The 24,587-nt window shown below is 45.4% G+C and overlaps 1 protein-coding gene across 2 annotated transcripts in view; it reads left to right on the top strand.

Annotated features, from left to right (window-relative positions):
• Positions 1-9,148: 9,148 nt before the first annotated feature.
• The window catches only part of ACLY (ATP citrate lyase), a 137,151-nt gene continuing 121,712 nt past the window's right edge, over positions 9,149-24,587 (top strand). The window contains exon 1 of one of the 2 annotated variants that reach the window (XM_040331686.1): positions 9,149-9,268. The gene's annotated coding sequence lies outside the window, so the exon portion shown is untranslated. The remainder of the gene's footprint in view (positions 9,269-24,587) is intronic. The other variant, XM_040331687.1, reaches the window with a different exon arrangement.

Raw genomic sequence — 24,587 nt, 5'->3', positions numbered from 1 at the left:
GGACCAAGCAAGGAACTGAAGCCACAGAACTCCTATATATATGAGCCAGGCATCCAGCTCCTCCCAGTGGGAAGGAGGAGCCGCAGGGTGGGAGGCTACAAGAGACCTGGAAACCAAGATGGCCGCCAGCACATGTCAAACGAAGGAGACAGGAGAGAGGTAAGACCATGACACATGCAAACTCTGTTCAGGTAGTGCCATGGTTGGGATTCCAACTGACAACCCTGGTGCTGTCAGGCAGAAGTGCATACCACTTAGCCACTGTGCTGCCCAACACATATTCTAATCTGACTGTATAATCTCTTTATGATTTGCGAACAACTATGTAAGACCTGCTTGATTGGGTAGAAATTGTATGGATAGTTTTCCACAGGTTCTCTTATTAATTGTTTTGGTAAATCTAAGGAAGGGGTGGCAAACTCAAATTTATCGGGGGCCGCATCAGCAGTATGGTTACCCTCAATGGGCCGGGTGCGCTACGTATACAGTGCATGGGTCAGGATTGCGCTACGTATACAGTGCATGGGTCAGGATTTCGCTACGTATACAGTGTAGGGGTCAGGATTGCGCCTAAAAATTCCTCACATCTGTACTCCTACCTTCCTATCTGGCCCAGCTCTGGTACCTCCCTGTATAGGTGGCTCCCTGCCTTTGTATTGGGCTATAGTACCATTTTTTTTATTGGGCTATAGTGGTACCATCCCTCTGTGGGCGGATCTCCTGTGTTTAGTATCAGTACTTCGCTTTTTTTCACCATAACTGTAAAATTGCAGCACACACTTTATTAAGACAAGCCACAGGACGCAGCCCGCTGGATGGGGGAAAAAAAATTCCCAAAAAGCTGCCAGCAATCTCTGTCACTATGCACAGTCAGTGGCATGCAAAAAAGCCGGCATCGCTGGCTTAAGGGACTGGAAAGGTGGAGATGGGGCGGTGGTGGAGGCGGAGACAGGGCAGAGGAGGAGGCGGAGAAAGTGGCGTAGCGTGGGTTGTCAGCACCCGGGGTGAGGAAAGTAATTTGCGGCCCCTAACCTCCCTTCCTTTGGGGATAAGTGGTGGGACAGGAGGGACAGTGGGGATAAGTGGGGGGGGGGGGGGAAAGCAACATTTGGGATAAGTGAGAGTAAAGGAGGGGCATTGGGAATAAGTGGGAAGAGAGGGAGGACATTTGGGATAAGTGGAGGGAGAGGGTGGACATTTAGGATAAGTGGGATAATGGGTATAAGTGGGGGACAGGAGGAACATTGGGAGGATGGGAGGAACATTGAAGATAAGTGGGAGGACAGGCGGAATATTGGGGGGGACATGAGGAACATTGGGAGGACAGGAGGAACATTGGGGAGCCAGGAGGAACATTGAAAGGACAGGAGGGACATTGAGCATAAGTGGGGGGCCAGGAGGAACATTGAGAGGACAGGAAGGACATTTAGGATAAGTGGGGGGGGGGGCAGGAGGAATGTTGAGGGACAGGAGGGACATTGGGAATAAGTGGGGGGACAAAAGGAACATTAGGGGGCCAGGAGGGACATTAGAGGGACAGGAGGAACATTGGGGATAATTGGGGGACAGGAGGAACATTGAGAGGACAGGAGGAACATTGGAGATAAGTGGGGGGACAGGAGGAACATTAGGAGGTCAGGAGGGACATTGGGGGTGTTTGGGGGGACAGGAGGGACATTAGAGGGACAGGAGGAACATTGGGGGGACAGGGGGGACATTGGGTATAAGCGGGGGGACAGAAGGAGCATTGGGGGGACAGGAAGGACATTGCGAATAAGTGGGGTGGCAGGAGGAACATTGGGGGACAGGAGGAACATTGAGGGGACAGGAGGGAAATGAGGAACATTGGGGATAATTGGGGGGATAGGAGGAGCATTGGGGGGACAGGAGGGACATTGCAGATAAGTGGGGGGGGGGCAGGAGGAACATTGGGGGCCATTGGGGGTTATTGGGGGGACAGGAGGGACATTACTGACTGTAGGGGGGACATTACTGTGACTGTACTGTGCATCTGTGTCACTGTCACATACCACAGTTCACTTGGCCAGGATGGAAGATCCCTGGAGATGTCATTTCACCACTGCCCTGTGGGGTCCCAGACTGGCTGCCACATTGAGGAAAGGGGAAATCCTGTCCGGCGCGGAGGAGGAGAAGATGGCGGCGGCGGTTCACACAGCGAGGCAGAGGCGGGACTACCAGAGCAACCCAGCCCCTGCCACCGCACATGACACCCGTTTGTCCAGTCATCGGGCAGCCGCTGCCAATCCCTGAGCCGCAACATGGCGGCTGGAGCGCAGCGAGTGACACCGTCCATAGGACGGAGTGACACTGGCACTGGATGCTGCGCCCCCCTAAATTTTGCGCCCGGTGCCACGGCCCCCCATGATACGCCAGTGGGCGGAGACAAGAGCAGCATTGTAAGCCGACATGGTTGAAGACAGAGCGGAGGTGGCGGCGGAGACAGGGCGGAGGCCAGAGTGGCAGCCTAAGCCGAGACAGGTGGAGACGTGGCGTGGGGGCGGAGGCGGGGGCAGAGACAGAGCGGCACAGTAAGGGGAAGATGTTTATGCCTGCGCTCAGACTGACTGGCCGCGCATGCGCTAATTTGCCGCGCCGCTCGCGGGACTGAGGGACTGGGATCACAACCTGCCAAAATGAGGAGGCTGCTCTGCTGGCCACATTACAAGGTCCGGCAGGCTGGATTCGTGTTTGCCACCCCTGATCTAAGGCCTCATGCACAACAAGGGCAATACACTGTGTGGAGCCAGTGTAATTCCTCTACTGGACCCACAGATGCCCACTAAGATCCACATCCATGAGCATCAGGACCGCCATCAGGAATTTTGGGGGGGGTGCCACGAATTGAAAAGCGGGTTGCCATCCGGGGCCCTCGAGGCCCCTTACAGGTGTACTGCCTGTACCCCCCTGATGGCGGCCCTGATGAGCATGCTTTACATAATCCCTGGCGCACAACAGCGTACAGCCTTATCGTCCAATTCAGTCTTTTTTAACCAGGGTGCCTCTTCAGGGGTGTTTTGGCAAAATGCTTTAAAATTTCCCTAAAATTGTATACAAGTCAGTGGGTGGATGAAAGCTGCCTTTTGGTTACACAAGGCCACAAGTTTTCGTTGTACACCATTACAACCTTCTGGCTGCCAACCTCCAAACGACCAAAGACATCATCAGTTGATAAGGAGGATCTCAGTTGCCTTCATATCATCCTTGTTTGAGCCTCCTTTGCCTCTCTCCATCAGCTTTGGGGCCTCATTAGCTGAGTGATGGAGAAAAACTGAGGGAGAAAAGAAACATTGGAATACTAGTCAGCACCAGTTTGAATAAGTGTATTTGTTTTGGAAAAAATATTGATGTTGTTGCATTATGTAAAACTATTATGCTTGGAAACAATTTGACGCATGCTCGGAAGCATTGAACTTATTTTTCTCGGCTTATGGTAGTGTTGTACGTCACCGCGTTCTTAACGCTCAAAAGTTCAGAGAACTTTTGTGTGACCGTGTGTATGCAGGCCAAGCTTGAGTTGAATTCCATCAGAAAAACCATCCAAATTTTTTCGTCGTGTGTACAGGGCATCAGAATATTTTTTTACATGTTAGAATAGGGTGCCTCAAGACTATCCATAGTTTTGAAGGGTGCCTTGACTGAAAAAATGTTGATAAATATTGGTCTAGTTCATATCAAATGAGTGACTGGAGGAGTTCTGAGAAATACTCTTATTCGGGGTATGTGTATGTCTGTCATATTTCATGGAAAAACCTACCCCGCTTATGATCATTTCTCTGTTATTACCATTGGCAACAATTTTAAAATGACCAGTCAGGCTGGTAAAATACCAGCCAGATGGCAACTATAGGTATGGGGGAACATGGTGCACTCCTCCTGGCTATGCAACATTGGGTGGTCAAAGCTTGGGCAGCCAGTTGCCATGCCTGAGTGCCCAATTGTCATGCCTGGGCTTTGCCCTTTGGAGGAAGAAAACAGAAAATGTTATCAACTACTACAATCATTTTTATTTTCCTGGCAGCATACATGTAGTAGTATGCCACCATGTTGGCACCAGGAAAACTGAAAATTGTATCAAATACTTACCGTAATTTTCCTTTCTTGGCACCAGTCCATAGTAGCATACATATGATAGTATGCTGCCATGTTAGCACTAGGAGCACAAAAAGTTGTATCAAATACTTATCAAAAATGTCCTTTCTTGGCACAAGTCCATGGTAGCATACATGTGGTAGTATGCTGCCATATTGGCACTAGGAACACAAAAAGTTGTATCGCTTACCGTAATTTACTTTTCTTGGCACCAGTCCATGGTAGCATACATGTGATAGTATGCTGCCATATTGGCACTAGGAACACAAAAAGTTGTATCACTTACCGTCGATTTCTTTTCTTGGCACCAGTCCATCCAAGCATACTACCCAGATGCCCAGATCCACAAAGAACTTACGCCAGCGTATCTATTGATACGCCGCGTAAGTTCCACGATAGGACTGAATGTGGGCTCGATCCGACTGATGTACGTCTTAGTACGCCGTTGGATCTTAGGTGCATATTTACACTGGCCACTAGGTGGCGCTTCCGTTGATTTCCGCGTAGAGTATGCAAATTAGCTACATACGCCAATTCTCAAACGTACGTCCGCCCGGCTCATTTTTTTTACGTAGTTTACATAAGGCTTTTTTCGGCGTAACGTTACCCCTGGGTCTGTGAGGCGTAAGCAATGTTAAGTATGGACGTCGGGACAGCATCGAATTTTCCGTCGTTTGCGTAAAACTTTCGCGAATAGGGCTTTGCGTAAATTACGTTTACGTCGAAAGCATTGACTATTTGCGACGTGATTGTATCGCTTACCGTAATTTACTTTTCTTGGCACCAGTCCATGGTAGCATACATGTGATAGTATGCTGCCATATTGGCACTAGGAACACAAAAAGTTGTATCACTTACCGTCATTTTCTTTTCTTGGCACCAGTCCATCCTAGCATACTACCCAGATGCCCAGATCCACAAAGAACTTACGCCAGCGTATCTATTGATACGCCGCGTAAGTTCCACGATACGACTGAATGTGGGCTCGATCCGACTGATGTACGTCTTAGTACGCCGTCGGATCTTAGGTGCATATTTACACTGGCCGCTAGGTGGCGCTTCTGTTGATTTCCGCGTAGAGTATGCAAATTAGCTAGATTCGCCAATTCTCAAACGTACGTCCGCCCGGCGCATTTTTTTTACGTAGTTTACATAAGGCTTTTTTCGGCGTAACGTTACCCCTGGGTCTATGAGGCGTAAGCAATGTTAAGTATGGACGTCGGGACAGCGTCGAATTTTCCGTCGTTTGCGTAAAACTTTCGCGAATAGGGCTTTGCGTAAATTACGTTTACATCGAAAGCATTGACTATTTGCGACGTGATTTCGAGCATGCGCACTGGGATACCCCCACGGACGGCGCATGCGCCGTTAAAAAAAACGTCATTTACGTGGGGTCAAGTTGAATTAACAGAAAACACGTCCACATGTTAGTCATTTGAATTGCACTCCCTTACGCCGACACATTTACACTACGCCGCCGTAACTTACGGCGCAAATTATTTCTGGATACGGAAAGTACGCTGTAAGTTACGGCGGCGTAGTGTATCTGAGATATGCTACGCCTGCCTAAAGATAGGCAGATCTTTGTGGATCTGGGCCAATGTATTCATACTGGTGCCAGGAAAGTAGATTGCTGAGGTAGGTTTCAAATTTTGGAACTTTAGAAATTTCAGAGGGTTCTGTCAGCCAGTTAGACAAGTGGTATAGGTAAGGTAGCCACAGGCATTTTAGTTTCTATTGGCCAAATGGCCATTTTCTGAGGGACAACCTTTCCCCACCCATATTGCTAACTGTCATCACCCCATATGGCTGGTGCTATGGTGATTGAAACAGCTTTTGTTTGTTTTGGATAGAGTATTGAGCTGCCACTCCCGTCTTCTGCTCGGGTGGAGTGAAATCTACCAACAGTGATTCCTTAGAACCAGTAAAGAGGCAGAGGGTCTGAATCAGTCTTCTTTGAGGAGAATTTCCCGCTCTTTGTGTTAAAGTGGAACGATAATTGGAAATGAATGCGCTACATTACCACATCAAATGACACAAAGTGCATTAACACACCACAAGGAAGTAGTGTGCCCCCCAAAAGAAAGAGGGGGTCTTGGTCTCCGTAAGACCCCTTTCACACTGAGGCAGTTTTTAGTAATTTTAGCGCTAGAAATAGCAACTGTAAACTGCCTCCCATTCATTTCAGTGTGACTTTTCACACTCGCGTGGTGCACTTGCGGGAACGCTAGGAAAAGTCCTGCAAGCCGCATCTTTGGGGCCGTTTGGGAGTGCTGTATTTAGCATTCCCAAAACACACTGGTCATTAAAATGAATGGGCGTTTTCAAAGTGCCTGAAAAGCGTTTTGAAAGCGCTGCATCACTTCTTTGGGGATAAAAGAGCCCCACTAGCGGCCGAAAAGCGCTGATTAGCCACTTCCCGCCCACCATATGCAAAATGACGGCCGGGTAGTGGTTCTGTTATCCTGACTGGGTGTCATATGACGTCCAGCAGGATAACATGCCGGTGCGCACCCGCGAGTGTGGCGTGTCATTCTAACACCCGCATCTCTGATCATGATCAGAATCCTCTGTCAGAGGCTACTTACCACGTGATCAGCTGTGACCAAGCACAGCTGATCATCGGTAAACAGCATTCCTCGGTTCGCGCTGACAGTGAGAGCGGATCAGTGGCTCTCCCTGTCGGAGAGGGGGGGGGGTCTATGCTGATAATCAGCACATTGATTATCAGCACAGCCCCCTCAGATGTATCAATCACCTGCCAAACAAGTGTCCAGCAATGTACCAACATTAAATCCTTCCAGTGCCCACTATGGTGCCAATCACTGCCCACTACAGTGCCAATCACTGCCCAGCAGTAACACCTGTCAGTACTGATGAGTACCTCATCATCAGTGCTGCCCATTAGTGCCACCTGTCAGTGGCAATCAGTACCGCCTATCAGTGCCAATCAGTACCCATCACAGCCGCCTGTCAGTGCCCATCACAGCCACCTATCAGTGCCCACCACAGACGCCTTTCAGTGCCCATCAGTGCCACCTGTCAGTACCGCCTATTAGTGCTGCATATCAGTGCCACCTATTGGTGCCCACCAGTGCTGCATATCAGTGCTGCCTATCAGTGCCCATCAATTCTACATATCAGTGCCAACTCATCAGTGCCGCCTCATCAGTGCCCGTCAGCGAAGGGGAAAACAACATTTTAACTAAAAAAAAAAAAAAAAAAAATGCGGGTGTTTTTTTTAGTTTGTTTAGCAAAAAATAAAAACCCCAGAGGTGATTAACCACTTGCTCACTGGGCACATTAACCCCCCTTCGTTCCCAGGCGAAATTTCAGCTTCCGGCACTGCGTCGCTTTAACTGACATTTGTGCGGTCGTGCGACGTGGCTCCCAAACAAAATTGACATCTTTTTTTCCCCACAAATAGAGCTTTATTTTGGTGGTATTTGATCACCTCTGCGGTTTTTATTTTTTGCGCTATAAACAAAAAAAGAGCGACAATTTAAAAAAAATATATATATATTTTTTACTTGTTGCTATAATAAATATCCCATTTATTTATTTATTTTTTATATATTTTTTCTCAGTTAAGGCCGATACGTATTTTTCTACGTATTTTTTTAAAGAAAAAAATCGCAATAAGCGACTGGTTTGCGCAAAAGTTATAGCGCCTACAAAATAGGGTACAGAATTATGATTTTTTTTTATTATTATTTTTTTTACTAGTAATGGCGGCGATCTGCGATTTTTATTGGGACTGCAAAATTGCGGCGGGTTGAAAAAAGACACAAGTCCATCCAGTTCAACCACAAAAAATAAAAAAAAATAAAAACATATCAGACACTTTTGACACAAATTTGGGACCATTCACATTTATACAGCGATCGGTGCTATAAAAATGCACTAATTACTGTATAAATGTGACTGACAGGGAAGGGGTTAACACTAGGGGGTGAGGAAGGGGTTAAATGTATTCCCTGGGTGTGTTCTAACTGTGTGGGGGGAGGGGGGTTACTGGGGGAGGTGACCGATGCTGTGTCTCTATGTACACCGATCGGTCTCCTCTCCTCTGACAGCACGTGGAGCTCTGTGTTTACACACAGAGCTCCACGTCTCTGCTGTGTTCCCGACGATCGCGTGTACCCGGCGGACATCGCGGCCGCCAGGTACACGCATCGGCTCCCCAGCGATGCGCTGGGACAGTGTAATGCTTTTAAAAAGACGTCCAAAGACGTCCTCCCGGCACTTGAGAGCCGCGCTGTTGACGTCTTTTGTCAATAGCGCGGATCTGAAGTGGTTAAATACCACCAAAAGAAATCCCTATTTGTGGGAAGAAAATGATAAAAATGTAGTTTGTGTACAGTGTAGCATGACTGTGCAATTGTCATTCAAAGTGCGACAGCGCTGAAAGCTGAAAATTGTCCGGGGCGAGAAGGGGCGAAAGTGCCTGGTATTGAAGTGGTTAAACAGCACTAAAGCACCGCTAAAACGAGCGTCACTTTAACGCCGACGCGGCCCCAGAGTGAAAGGGGTCCAAGGATGAGAAGAGCCCCTGTTCTAGTGTACTCGGTGCTTTTATAAAATATTGTCCTCCTGAAATACATGGATAACGTTTATGGTGACATAATAAGTTGAGGTATGAAATGAACACACCCGGTTCTCTGTCATCTCCTCTGGGGAGAAGGATTTCTCCTCACAGGATGTAGCAGAGGCTCCTGGATAACATAAAACATGATGGTATTACATGTGGAGTGTGAATTACAGGCCTTCCAGTATAAGTCTACAAGTCTCAGACATGGGAAAGCTTTGTACGTAGACACCCTCCTCTCACATCACCTCACTCAAAATCCTATACGACGCATATCTCGTCACCCCCCCCATAGAACTATATCTCCCACGAACTACATCTCCCACACGGCTCTGGGGCCAGGGGTGACGTGTCCGGGGTGGGCGTGGACTTGACGCGGCGGTGTTGCCGGATTGGCTGTAGTTTGGCAGGCGGAACACGTGCTGGGGATTGAGCCAATAGGAGGCCGTAAAGGTGATGTACCCATGTCAGCAGATGGTGAGGAGAGGCAGCAGTAGGAAGAGGGCGATCTCAAGCATCAACAAAAAGGGAATCTACTGCAAGGCACACCGACATTGGACGCTGAGCCGGGTGAGTGCAAAACTGACTGCAATCCCTCCTGAGGTGGGTGAATGGGCGGGCATCACCTGGGTGGCTGGCTGTTTGCATCTGCAACAGTGATGAGAGGAGAAAATGCAGAACTTGGTGAGAGTGTGCTGTGATGTCTGGGGGGTGGACATGGGACACATCAGATATCATTGGGCTGTGTCATGATGAGGAGCAGTGATCAGATCACAGCTATGTATGTGTATAGAGAGTCCTAGAAAACTCGTATCATAGCCCTAATCTACTGCTACCCTACATGTACAGACCACTGTGGTGGGCACACCTGTACAGACCACTGTGGTGGGCACACCTGTACAGACCACTGTGGTGGGCACACCTGTACAGACCACTGTGGTGGGCGCACATGTACACCATACCACTATGGTGGGCACACATGTACAGATCACTATGGTGGGCACACAAGTACAGATCACTATGATGGGCACACATGTACACCATACCACTATGGTGGGCACACAAGTACAGATCACTATGATGGGCACACATGTACACCACACTATGGTGGACACACATGTACACCCAAGTCACTTTGCCCTGATCTGTATGTACTGCCTCCTCCTCCTCCAGCCAGGTCTTCCTGCACAGGGGTCATCTGATATTTACTAAATGTGCCCCTGAGTCCATCATTCTGATCATCTCTGGTGAGAGTGATGGACACAGGTAGGGTTGCTACCTCATCCCTTTAAACCCGAACACAGAGTAATTACACAGGTTCTGGGGCTAATTTACTGTCGATAAGGCACCAAGTGAGTTTAATTAGCAGCAACTTAATCAGCCAGAGAACCTGTGAAATTAATATGTTTTTGCTTTTAAAGGGATGGGATGGCAACCCTAGACACAGGAGCATTTTAAGAAAATATCAGATACAGAAAGATCTGCATTGAGTCTTAGTAAAACGTTCATTAAGTAGAAGCAAGCTTTAAGAAATACTGCTTTATTATTTATACCCCAACCATATACAGAGCATTTACATATATTGTACATTCACACCAGTCCTTGTCCTCAAGGTGCTTACAATCTAAAGTCTACAACACACACACACACATATATATTATATAGGCCAAGCTAGACAGGAGCCGTTAATGTAGCGGCATGTTTTCGGAGTCTGTGAGAGAACCCGTATGAACACAGAAAATACAAACTCCATGCGGATAGCCTCCTGTTTGGGATGTGAATTGGGGAGCCCGGTTCTGCAAGGCAGAGGTGCTAACCATTAAACTAATATAATTGCATATAATAAAAGAGAAGTAAAGGCCAAAGCTTTTTTTTGGTCATACTTCTCTTGTGTTACAAAGGGGGGGGGGGGAATTGCTTTTGCTGTCCTGTGACCCAGAGTCAGCTGGTAGTGGGCTAATGCTTGCTGTCCGCTAAAGTCACAGAGCCACTCCAGACTATGGAAAGAGCCAGCTGCACCTGTCTCCTCTTCAGTCCCGCGCTCCAGTGAGCACTGGAGGGGCAGAGAGGAGAGCAGTGACTGACAGTCACCCCTCTCTGCTCCAAGAAGACTGAGACATGGCTGATCAGCAGTCATGTTCTTGGGCTTAGAGCGGACAGGGAACAGTTGCAGCATCATATTGATGGCGGTGAGTGTGTGTTTTGTTTACCCATAACGTCTCCTTCACATACATAAACTTGAAATTACAGTAAAGAGTGATGTCACTACCAAATCAGTTCTGTGTGTGTGGGTTTTTTTTTTTTAGCAGGAAGCTGAATGGGGAAAAAAGATCAAAATAAATCCTCTATCCACACAAACAAGGTGGGAGGAGGATATCCCCCCCCATCTGGGCATTTTATTCTGACAGCGGGCACAGTCACTGATCAACACGTTTTCCAGCATGTCCCTTTAACAGAAGTCAATCCAACCATCAACTTGTATTGAGCTATGGCAGCTGGACACTGATTGTAATACAGCTGAACTGGGGAAATTGTGATCAGTCTATGGGCATGGAGATAAGAAGCATCCTGAGAAAGCGGGCTCTTTGAGTCAGTCATTGTTATGGGTTAATCATTAATGGTTTGGTGTAAACCTGTAATACCAGTAGCCTCTTCCTGTGTGCATGTTCTGCAATCAAGGTAGACAGAAGGTTGATATGGGGGGGGGGGGGGGGGATAAGGCAATAGATTTATCTGTCTACCTTCAGATATGTTTTCGGGATTTTTTTTTTTTTATATGATAAAGCTTGTCTGCAATTCTGTCACTATTTTTTTGCTATACTCTATTGATTTTAATTCAATCCCAACATGAGATGGATGTGGGTGCTGCTGGGGGAATTTATAAACCGTGTCATAGAATTCCATCAGCTGTCTCACTGAAAGAGATGGCACTTGCTGTCCATTCATGTGCCTGCCAGAGATGGCTGCATGAATCTGACGGTGCCTGCGCTGATCTCAGTGCATACCCCCCCTCCCAACCACTGAGTCCATCACACTGACGGGTGCGTGGCCAAGGCGTTTTGTACAAGGGACAGAGTCTAATGGGGAACTAAGGAACAAGGTCCCCATCAGGTCCACCGGACTGTTGCATGGCAGTAGGTAGATCCATAGCTGCTATTTTGTTCAATAGCTTTCAAATGCATCTACTGCATTGTCATTTAAAAGTTAGGCAGGCTTTATGGGGAACTAGTCTCTCAGTTGCCCATCAGGCTCTGCCTACCTAATGACAAGAAATTCCCAAATGTGGGCATTACCATATTTGGGGAGTAACATCCATATCTCCAGCATCTTTGTTTTACATTTAGCTTTCGGCCGGGGGTATCCTTTGGCCAAACAGCTGAAGGGGCTGTGCTGGGTCCCAGTCATGATCGCTTCCCAGCACAGACGTGTCCACTCTGAGTACTGGAGTACCTCTGTACACAAGCTCAAATTTGGTCTTACTTACTGCTGGTTTCCTAATCTGTAAACTGGTAGTAATTTTTTAAAGAAATTGTCACTGCCTTATTAACAAGTACAGTACTTAAAGTGAGACTAAAGTCTCACTTCTTTTTCTTTTAAAAACATGTTATACTTACCTGCTCTGAGCAGTGGTTTTTGCACAGAGCAACCCAGATCCTCCTCTTCTCGGGTCCCTCGCCTACACTCCTGCCGAGTTCCCCCGAGCTGAGCCCCCGCTCTGTGTGTGCATTCAGACAAAGAGCCGTGGTTCGGCCCACCCCCCCTCTCCTCATTGGTTCACTGATTTTGACAGCAGCGGGAGGCAATGGAGATACGCTGCTGTCTTGGCCAATGAGGAGGGAGAGTTCCAGGCAGCTGAGTCTTTCCTGCAACATTGCTGAATCAATATGGGGCTCAGGTAAGTATTAAGGGGGGCTACTTACACACAGTTTTTTTTTTTTTGTTTTTTTTTTTATCTTCATGTATAGAATGCATTAAGATGAAAAACCTTCTGACTTTACAACCACTTTAAAGTGGCAGTAGGTAGAACTACCTGCGTTTGTCACATGTGTAAGTAATGATGCCAAAACTGAAATGTATTTTATTGCATTCCCTTCCCTAGCTGCAAGGCTACAATAATTTGAGTTTCTGACCTAGAACATGTACAGGCAGTCCCCTAGTGTTACAAACGACTCCTATTTACAAACGGAAGGAGACAACAGGAAATGAGAGAAAATCTACCCCTAGGAAGGGAAATTCTCTCCTGTAAGAGTTAAAGCAGAGGTCCACACAAAAAGTGAACCTCTGCTTTTCGAAACCCTCCTGCGTCACATTTGGCACCGTTTCAGGGGGGTGCAGATACCTGTATAATACAGGTATAGGTATTTGCACCCACTTTCGCGCATAGACACCCGCGGGAGTCACGCCCCCCCCCCCGCTGTCTTCTGGGAAACACACAGGTCCCAGAACACAGTGGGGACTGGTAAGGACGCAAAGCACAACTCGCACCACGACTCAACTTCCTGATTCCCTCACCGAGGATGGCGGCAGGGTCAGCCAAGAGACAAGCGATTGCTCGGCTTCGGCTGCCGACATTGCGGGCACCAAGGACAGGTAAGTGTCCTTATTACAAGTCAGCAGCTGCAGTATTTGTAGCGGCTGGCTTTTAATATTTTTATTTTAGGTGGACCTCCGCTTTAATATGGCAAAAAGGTGTCTCCACTGATGCTTTATCAACAATCCTTGTTTCCCTAATAACCCCAAATTTTTCAAAAATCATTTGTCATTGGGACAGAAAGTGAGGCGCAATCTTCTGAACAGATGCGCACAGACAGCAAAACAAATGTTACAGGGGTGATAACCCTTCTCTATGTTTTCAGAAAAGCTTAAAGATTGATTTTTTCACGCCGTATAGAGCCGCACCGACGTTCGGCTTCTTTCGGCAACTGGTGACACGCTGTATGCGACCGCCGGAAGGCTGTCAATCAAATAGGAACGCCCAGTCCCGAAGATCATACCTGGAAGCCACGGGAGAACATTGATCTCTAAAACGGTAAGTATTGCATTCATTTTTAAAAAAACACCCGATTCTGCTTACTAAAATTGGCCTCAATCTAATGTTAAAAAAAAAAAAAATTCCGGGTGAACTCCCGCTTTAACAACAAACCTACAGTCCCGGTCTTGTTTGTAAGCCGGGGACCGCCTGTATCTGGATTAGGAACGTCAGAATAAAGTCCAGAATTCTGATATATGTACTTGTTCTAGGTCAGTGATTTAAAGACTTAAAGTAATGACAAGTAGACAGCTAGCATTTATTTTCAGAAAGAGATGCACTTTGGAAGTGTTATTTTTTTTGGCATTCTACTGAAATGTACCCATTAAATGGAGACAGACGATTGCTGCCTACAGAGAACATTTTGTATTCAAGAAAGCAGTACAAGTCTGAATTTAGCTTGACTATCTATATGTTTGGGCAGCATTTCTCTCCTTTTTTTTTTTTTTTTTTTTTTTTTTTTTTTTTACCTACAAGGAACCATTGAAATAGTGTTCTAGGCTCAGTGAACCCCTGCTAATAATTACTATATCTACAGCTCCTGATACATTAGTGTGATGGTCAGTCAGAAGATTGCCTTACAGCAGGGGTCGACAATATCCGGGCGCCAGGTCGCAATTGAGACAAGAAATTGTGACCTGGCACCCGCCGGTAATGGAGATCCTGTGTCTCCGTGTGCCCCCACCTCCCCCGCAACGGCCGGTAATTGAGGCCACGGCTTTTCGGCCTTGTGAAGTCCCAAGCTCTTCCTTCTGTGAGCTGGCGCCATCTGGTGGTGGCCGTTGGCATTTCAAGTTAAACAGCAATTGTAATATGTAATTTTCACTGCCATCTCCTTCCCTCTAATTGGAACCCCCAAACATTATATATATTTTTTATTCTAACACCCTAGAGAATAAAATGGCGATCGTTGCAATACTTTCTGTCACGCCATATTTGCGCAGCGGTCTTACAAGCGCACTTTTTTTGGAAAAAAATACACTTTTTTTAATTAAAAAATAAGACAACCGTAAAGTTATCCCAATTTTTTTTTTTTTATATTGTGAAAGATAATGTTACGCCGAGTAAATTGATACCCAACATGTCACGCTTCAAAATTGCATCCGCTCGTGGAATGGCGACAAACTTTTACCCTTTAAAATCTCCATAGGCAACGTTTAAAAAATTCTACAGGTTGCATGTCTTGAGTTACAGAGGAGGGCTAGAATTATTGCTCTCGCTCTAACGATCGTGGCGATACCTCACATGTTGTTTGAATACCGTTTACATATGCGGGTGCTACTCACGTATGTGTTCGCTTCTGCGCGCAAGCTCGTCAGGACGGGGCACGTTTTCTGGCTCCTAACTTTTTTAGCTGGCTCCTAGATTCCAAGCAAATTTGTCAAACCCTGACTTACAGATAACTAAACATTGATGTTATCAGTGGTTACTCATCTAAGAGGCAGAAGTTGCTTATTGCTGGCTGAAATTTGAACTGTTTATGGGCAGGTTGAATGTACCAAATTGTTTGATCAATCAACTTGGGTATAACCAGCCTGCCGGTGATCTGACGATATGGTTCCGGCTATCGAGATAGTTCCTGTAAGGACTGCGCAGGCGCAATCCTTGCTGACGGAAATCGCCAAACCTCCAGGGCGACATGGAATTTGAGGTGAGTGGCCAGTCGGCCTCAAGTCCTCGCTTCGCTCGGACGGCTTGCTACGCTCGCTCGGCCTCCTGGCTCTTTTTTTAACATCCTCCAATCCACGGAGATGGTAAAGAGGGGGTTCACCCGTACATAAAATTTTTTCCCCTTAGATGAATGCTCGTTTTGTCTAGGGGAATCGGCTAGTTGTTTTAAAATATGAGCTGTACTTAGCGTTTACGAGATGCATCTTCTCCGCCGCTTCCGGGTATGGGCTGCGGGACTGGACGTTCCTATTTTGATTGACCGTCTTCCGAGAGGCTTCCGATGGTCGCATCCATCGCGTCACGATTTTCCGAAAGAAGCCGAACGTCAGTGCGCAGGCGCAGTATAGAGCCGCACCGACGTTCGGCTTCTTTCGGCTACTAGTGACGCGATGGATGCGACCGTCGGAAGCCTCTCGGAAGACTGTCAATCAAGAAGGAACGCCCGCTCCCGAAGACCCATACCCGGAAGCGACGGAGAAGATGCATCTCGAAAACGGTAAGTACGGCTCATATTTTAAAACAACTAGCCGATTCCCCTAGACAAAACGAGCATCCATCTAAGGGGAAAAGAGAAAAAAAAAATCATCATTGGGTGAACTCCCGCTTTAAGGAATGAGCCTGGATGCCGGCCGAGGTTCGGAGATTTCCGTCGGCAAGGATTGCGCCGGACTCGATTAGAAAATGCCCTGGCATTGGTGGGAGTAAACCATGCCACAGGCTTAGTGCTAAGTGGGAGTAAAAAAAAAAAAAAGTGTCGGTGGGAGAACTAGTTCCCCATCTCTGATACAGTGGAAGAAATACTGCCCCGTCTTTGGCGTCAATGGAAGGAATAGTACACCAAGTGCCACATTCGGCCAATGGACAGTGAAGCCTTGCAAGAAATGGCAGCGGCAGCACCTGAGAGCCGATTGAAAAATCAGCTAGGGTGAAGGCACTGCTGGATTCCAGGACAGGTAAGTGTCCTAATATTCAAAGTCAGCAGATATTTTTAGCTGCTGACATTTAATTCTTTAATATAATATAATATAAATATATAGGCTAGGCCTGAGGAGTCATTTATCTCATCATCTTTGACATTTCAGTGACATTGGAAGTTATTAGACATCAGAAGGTGTGTCTGGTGTTGGCACATATTTTACAGCCTAGTCATCTCTGTATATCGTTGTCCCACAAAACGTAATCTAGGCTGAATATGTAAAATCATTCTTTTAAAGCCATCGATCATAAAAAGAACTGATTATATTTAAAGTCCTTCCCAAAATCCCACTGTAGGCTCATGGATACAAAAACAATTCCTGTGCGAACACCCTGTTAAAGCCCGTACACACGATCGTTTTTTCCGACGGGAATTGTGTGATGGCAGGCTGTTGTGGGATTTTCCACCAACAAATGTTGGATAGCATGCATTAAAATTTTCCGACAACAAATGTGTGTTGTCGGATTATCCGATTGTGTGTACGCAAGTCCTTCGGACAAAACTCCCAAAGTACACAACATTAGCAGAAGTTGTCCAAAGGGTGGCACTAAAGAGCTGAAAAACCACATAGTTTTGTGTTTGTTGGTCGACAATTCTATGCAGTTTGTATGCAATACAAGTTCACGTCCTTCGGACAAAAGTCCTACGCTTTGTCCGATGGAAATCTGATCGTGTGTACCAGGCTTTAGGGTCCACATTTCTGTAACAATATTTGAGATCAGGATGAATTTAAACATACAGCTTTCCTATGTGGCTTCCCATATTCCTCTGCATGTCACTGCTGGCTAGCTTGTGTCGTACAGAAATATATGTATCCCTTGTATCCTTCCAACACTATACAATCAACTATGTGGTCCAAGGGCCTTTCTCATTTGATTCTAACTGAATGGATTGTGTAAGTATAACCCTTAGAGCCCATTCACACCTTGGCGTTTTGTCGCCTGTAGCGCGACGCGCACAAACGCCAGAGGGACCAAAATACATGTAAGGCTATGGGCATGGTTCACATCTGAACGCTGATGCGCCTGACGCGCATCGCATGTAGTCAATAAAAGTTCCGGACCCTTTTTTGTCGCGCATATCGCGCGATATGCGCGTATTTGAGCGTTTCCATTTCCCATAGAAAGTAATGGAAACGCTCGATTCAAGCGACTTGCGCGACAACGGGCGTTTGCTACGGGCGTTTTGTCAATAGAACTTGTCGCCCATGCAGAAGATTAAAAAAATCTACCAACATAGCAACAAGTGATGAAAAGATCATAGTTTTTCCTATTGGCTAAAAAAAAAACGTCAAAGTACAAAAACGTCGGACAACGCTGTATGCAAACGCGCATATTAGCATGAATATGCGCGACAAAACGCCGGAAAAAAACGCCGGAAAACGCTGCTTTGCCCAGGTGTGAATGCAGCCTAAGGTTTTCTTAAACCTAAAGGAGGCGCAACATTTAGATTAGTGTATGGCGAGCATAAAATAGGGGTTTCCTTCTCTGTCTCCAGAGACAAGTAGTCAGGGCCATCTTTAATATTGATTGGACCCCGGGCAAACGTTTTCTTGGGCCCCCTCTTCCATGCAATTTCACTCTCCACGTGCTTTGAGACGTACAATAAATAGCAGCTAGACTCAAAATCAGTTTACTGAATCCGATCAGGCAGCGATTGTGATTGGTTGCCAGAGGTTACAATGTATCATTACTGCTCACTGATTGGCTGCTAGAGGTTACAGCGCACATTATGGCTCACTGTTTATTTTCTAGAGGTTAGAGCACATGACTTCTGCTTGTTGATTGGTTTCTAGAGATTATTGTACATCAATACTACTCACTGATTGCTAGAGGTTACTGGACATTATTACTGCTCACTGATTGGTTCCTAGAGGTCACTACATATCCTTGCAGCTCAATGATTGGTTGCAAGAGGTTAGTGCACAGCAATACTGCTCATTGATTGGTTGCTAAAGTTTACAGCACATAATCACCTCGCTGCCTGCACACTATGGACTGGGGAGGCGAGGGGACCCATCAATAGACAGAAACCTCCTAGGACACATGGAATCAGTGGCAATTCTGGGGGGGTTGATGGGATCAGTAACAGTGGTGGGGGGGATGGGATTAGTTAGGAGGCAGTACACTGTGGAAAATTCTGAATCATGTAGAGCAGGGATATGCAATTAGCGGACCTCCAGCTGTTGCAAAACTACAAGTCCCATCAAGCCTCTGCGTGTCCTGCTTGTGGCTGTCAGATTCTTGCTATGCCACATGGGATTTGTAGTTCTGCAACAGCTGGAGGTCCGCTAATTGCATATCCCTGATGTAGAGCAAAGATTTGGCAAGTATATAGTGGGGGATTTTACCAATGCGAGAGGGGGATTTGCACTGACCACCATGTAACGGAGGATTTTACACCACCCACTAATAGGAAAGAGGGATTTCTACACTGGCACCAATGTAATGAGAGCATTTACACCAACCAGTGTAAGGGGGAATTTACAATGACCCCCATGTGAGGGGGAATTTGTGCTGACAACCATTGTCGAGGAGATTTGTACTGACTACCAATGTAAGATGACACTTTTACACTGACCACCAATGTCAGGGGGGATTTACACTGACCACCAGTGTAAGGGCAATTCTGCACTTGCCACCAATGTAAAGGAAATGTACTCTGATTACCAATGTTATGAAGAATTTAAACTGACAACCAATGTAATGGGGGATTTTACATCAACAGCCAATTAAGGGGGATTTTTACACTGGCCACCAATGTAAGGGGGATTTACAATCACCACCAATTTAAAGGGGGCTTCTAAACGGACCACCAATGTAAGGGAGGATTCGAAACTGATCACAAATGCAAGTTTGGATTTTTTTTAATGATTACCAATATAAATAGGAGTTTCTACACTGGCCACCAATGTAATGGGGATTTACACTGACCACTAATGTAATAGAAGCATTCACAGTAACCACCAATGTAAAGAGGGATTTCCACTGACCACCAATGTAAGGGGGACCTTTACACAGGCCACTAGTGTGAATGAAAGGCTTGTACACCAAGCTCCAATGTAATAAGATTTACACTGACCACCTGAGACATTTAGCCTGCGTTCACATTTGTGTGTGTTGGGGAATACATGCACAATTGCTTTCCTGATGCCACAGAAACAATCTGTCCCTTTAGCAGATACACAGCAGTGCCATTAATTGTTAATGATACCCTCATGCATCGGCTGAGATGTGCGTATTCACATGCACCAAAATTCACAGTGCTCTGGCACCATGTTATTTTGAAGAAGGGTTCCACCTTCAATTTGCTTCCCTTCCCTGCAGAACAGGCTGATGTTGGGCTTAATGACTATAGTTGTAGGCAGGACTTTCAAGCACGCTCCTTTACCTCCCCTGTGAGCAGCATTCAGTAGAAGTTATGGCAGATATGACCTCAGGGGGACATGATACACATTACATATGAATGCCGTCTCTATTTACATATCGATGCAGTGGTCCGCGACTATTCACATAATAATGCAGGTTATTTACATGTAAATACAGGGTCTGCAGGTGAGTCATCTGTACATGGCAGAAGGGCAAAGCTGGACAGCAGCAACAGAACTTTACACTGAGATTTCTGGACACAGCACGGGACTAAAACTTCAAGGCATAAGGGAATTTAAACTGGCATAGTTGGCAAGTATGAGGCAGCTGCTTTGGGCCCCACAACAATGATGGGGCACAGGGCAGCTCCCCCTCTTGCCCTGCTTTAAAAACAGTTATGCAAGTATATATTGTATCTGAACCCCAATATTGTAATATATTGCAGAATACTAGTGCTTAGTGTGGTAGCTGCATTTGTTTTTTTTTCCCTCCAAGCTTCTCTTTGCTTTATCCTCCTGGTAATCCTGTAAATAACTCATGTACCTGGGTGGCTACGTCACACTTTCACTTCATTCATGAAGGGAGCCATCCATGGTTGTCACCCTAGGTTGCTCTTCTGATTTTCATTCCAGTCTGGTTCACACCTATGCAGGTTGCTGTTTGCATATTCCAGGTGCACTATGCATTTTTTTCAATACACATTTTTGATCCATTGAAGTCTATGGAACCAAAAACCAGAAAAAAATCCCTGGCCCCTTCCATAAAAATGCACAGATGTGAATTAACCTATAGGATAACATGTCAAATAGACTGTATTGTGTTTCTGCAAAACTGAAAATGTGCTAAAAAATGCATAGATGTGAACCAGGCCTTAATCTAAGTTTACATTGATGCGATGCAATTTGAATGCGTTTTGAAGGATTATAACTGGTGCAACTTCATCCACATTCATCTAGAATTCCAATGCATTTGGATGCACTGTGATTTTAAGTATGTCTCTCGCTCTCTCTCTCTCTGTCTAATGCCGCGTACACACGATCTGTTTGTCTGATGGACCGTTTTCATCAGACGAACCGATCGTGTGTGGGCCCCATCGGTTTTTTTATCCATTGGTGAAAAAACTAGGAACTTGTTTTAAAATTATCTGATGGTTAAAAAAAAACGATCGTCTGTGGGCACGTCCATCGGTTCAAAATCAACGCATGCTCAGAATCAAGTCGACGCATGCTCGGAAGCATTGAACTTCATTTTTCTCAGCACGTCGTTGTGTTTTACGTCACCGCATTCTGACACGATTGTTTTCTTAACTGATGGTGTGTAGGCAAGACTGATGAAAGTCAGCTTCATCGGATATCTGATGAAAAAATCCATCACTCCGTTTTCATCGGATGAACCGATCGTGTGTACAGGGCATTAAATGCACTGAAATCGCATTATATTTGAACACCTATGCCTTTCCAAGCAGTTTCCATTCAGCTGTATGGGTTTCAAATACGCACAGGATCCTTTTTCAAATTATGCGTATATATCTGAACGACCTCCGTGGAAATGCATGCTATTTCACTTGTCATGCGAATCAATGTGTTCTGGAATGCATCCAAAATCACATTGGGCATTTGGTAGTTTACATATGTAGCTAGGAATGAAGATATTATTATCATAATGGTAAGAATATATAATTATTATGATTATAACAAAAAAAGAAAAAATAATAATAATTTATATTTTAATAATAAAATGTAACATAATTTATTAATACTTCTTTTTTTTTTTTTTTTTATCAAATATATCCTTGTTGGTCTGACATCTGGGGGAGTACAAATGTGTGTGTGTGTGTGTGTGTGTGTGTGTGGGGCTTAAAACAATGTTTAAAGCCTGTCATTTATTTTGGGCTCGCAAAGTTCTCGTGTGTGTGTGTGTGTGTGTGTGTGTGTGTTTTTGTAGTGAGATCAATACGTTGACAGGATACAAGTAACACTTTCTTGACCTGTATGTACCTGTCAGACTTGTCTCTGTCATTGTTCTGCCTGGATTGTCTTTGTTTCCTACCTAGAAGTTATAGTGGCGGGTATGACCGTTATGACAGTTAAAGTGAAGGGTGGGGGCTGGTGTTTGTTATTCGCTGGAGTGTGGCTATTTACCCTTTGCATGGTCTGTTCAATAGCCCTGCATTTAGAATACTCTTATGCTGCGTACACACGATAGGATTTTCCGTTTGGAAAAACCTTGGATGTTTTTTCTGACAGAATTCCACTCAAGCTTCCGAGCATGCGTTGGAATTTTGCGCGTCAGAATTGCTACAGACGATTGGATTTTCTGATAGGAATTTTTCCAGTCGGGGAAAATTTCAGAACCTGCTCTCAATCTTTTGTTGGTGGAAATTCCGACAGCAAAAGTTCGATGGAGCATACACACAGTCGAAATTTCCGTTTAAAAGCTCACATCGGACTTTTGTTGTCGGAATTTCCGATTGTGTGTACGGGGCATTAGGTGTCACTGCAGACTTGTAGATGTTCTACCCAGATCAATGCGCTTGCCAATTCTTGAACTTGCTGGACCCCCCACATTTTTTTTTTTTTTTTTTTTTCGGGCTGTACTTACGTTTTTTCCTTGTTTTCACCCGGCTTCTGGGTTCTCGCTCCCCCGGGGAGTAGGCGTTCCTAAGACGACGCATAGATGATTGACAAGCGGGTAAAGCGCGTCATCGCCTTCCGAAAATATCCGAGGGGGACTCGGCACTTTAGGGCACCTGCGCAGTCAGCTCTACACAGCAGGCGCCGTATAGAGCCGAGTCCCCGTCGGATATTTTCGGAAGGCGATAACGCGCTTTACCCGCACGAACACTCACTGCCAGGAGACATTGCGCAGAGCTCACCGTCGAGGAAAAGGAGCGACACGCCCACTCCCCGCAAGGAAGAAGACCCGGAAGTGTGGCTGAAGACAGGTAAGTGTACACATTGAAAAAAAATGACAACGCTACAAGCCTTTATTAAGGCTGCAGATAGGTTAGCAAAAAAGTTAATTTTGAGGGTGAACCCCCGCTTTAAGAATGTAGACACATTTAACTGCCCTGTAAAGGAATACAAATAATAATTATTCAATTATCTTTTTTTCTTTAAATTTTTTTCTTTAATCACTTTCCTACACTTTCACCTCCTTCCTGTCTAGGCCATGTTTTTTTATTTTGTTAGCGCTGTTCCACTTTGAGTGACAATTGCACGGTCATGCAGCACTGTACCCATATGACATTTTTTTATATATATTTTTTTTTTCACACAAATGGTGTTTTCTTTTGGTGGTATTTAATCACCACTGGGTATTTTATTTTTTACTAAACAAACGAAAAAAGACAAATGTTTGGGAGAAATATTTTTTTTTCCAATTTGTTATAAAATGTTGCAAACAGGTAATTTTTTTTTTTTCTCCCTCACTGATGTGTGCTGATGAGGCTGCACAGATTGGCAGTACCGACGGGCACTATTGGGGCTGCACTGATAAACAGGACACTGCACTGATAAACAGGACACTGATAATCAGGGCCCTGATTATCAATGTAGATGTGTCCCCTTTCATACTTGCCCGTTACTAGGTCTCTCCTTTCCATATGCTGTGACAGCATGAGGAAAGGCATGCTGATAACCAGGGTGTGTTTACATTGTGATCAGCTATGATTGGACACAGTTGATCACGTGGTAAAGAGCACAAAGCGATCACAGAGCGCGCTGCAGTGGCTACATATTTCTTTGAGGATGCCACTGGACGACCATGCTGTAGCTGTCATTTGGCTATCGTGCGGTCGCCAAGTGGTTAGAGTTTAGAAAAATAAACTATTTTGTACCTTTTTAAAAATCTGGTGTTAACCTGAAATGTTATTGTATTGTTCAGATTATTTTAGCATAGAGGGAAATGCTGCACTGCTATAAATCCATTACATTAGATCTGTTTACATGGCAGAATGAGATGCACATAATTCAAGTTCATTTACTTTAATCCGGTTGTGTAGGAGCCGGTAAGATTTGCAGATAGCAAGCCTAAAGAGGAACTGCAGCCTGCTTACATAATTTGTAATAAAAACATCTTTGCCATTCTGAAGCTTCCCTCCAACCACTTTGCATATTTTATATATACTGTGGTTCTGTAGTTGCCAAATATGCTGCAGAAATTTCCCACCACTATGTCTGGCTGTATCCATTTTAACTGTGGGCAGCCGAAGCTGCTGCCTGTTTACTTCCTGGATTTACTCAGACACACAGAGGCACACCTCCTGCTCTCATTGGCCCTCTTATGACTCATCCCCCCCCTCCCTTCCTGGCAATCTCACAAGAGTGAGAGAGAGCTGTTCATGATGTCATAAGCCTATGCGGGCTGTATAAGGTCTTTACTGGCAGAAAAAAAATATTTAATAGATGGAGGAGAGATGGAAAGTTGAATAAAATGACTGAAGTTCCACTTTTAACCACTTAAGGGCCGAGCCCTTTTTCTGAGATTTGGTGTTTACAAGTAAAAATCTATTTTATTTGCTAGAAAATTACTTGGCACCCCCAAACATATAATGTATTTTTTCGAACACCCTAGTGAATACAATGGCGGTCATTGCAATACTTTCTGTCGCACCGTATTTGCGCAGCGGTCTTCCTTCCTTTTTTTTTTTATACTGTGAAAGAGGATGTTGCGCCGAGTAAATTGATACCCAATGTCACGCTTCAAAATTGCGCCTGCTCGTGGAATGACGACAAACTTTTATCCTTAAAAATCTCCATAGGTGATGTTTAAAATATTCTACAGGTTGCATGTTTTGAGTTACAGAGGAGGTCTAGTACTAAAATTATTGCTCCGGCTCTAACG

Source organism: Rana temporaria, chromosome 12 (genome assembly GCF_905171775.1).
Source record: "Rana temporaria chromosome 12, aRanTem1.1, whole genome shotgun sequence".
NCBI classification, from domain to species: Eukaryota; Metazoa; Chordata; class Amphibia; order Anura; family Ranidae; genus Rana; species Rana temporaria.
Note: the sequence above shows the minus strand (reverse complement) of the source record. Positions and strands in the feature narration are given on the sequence as shown.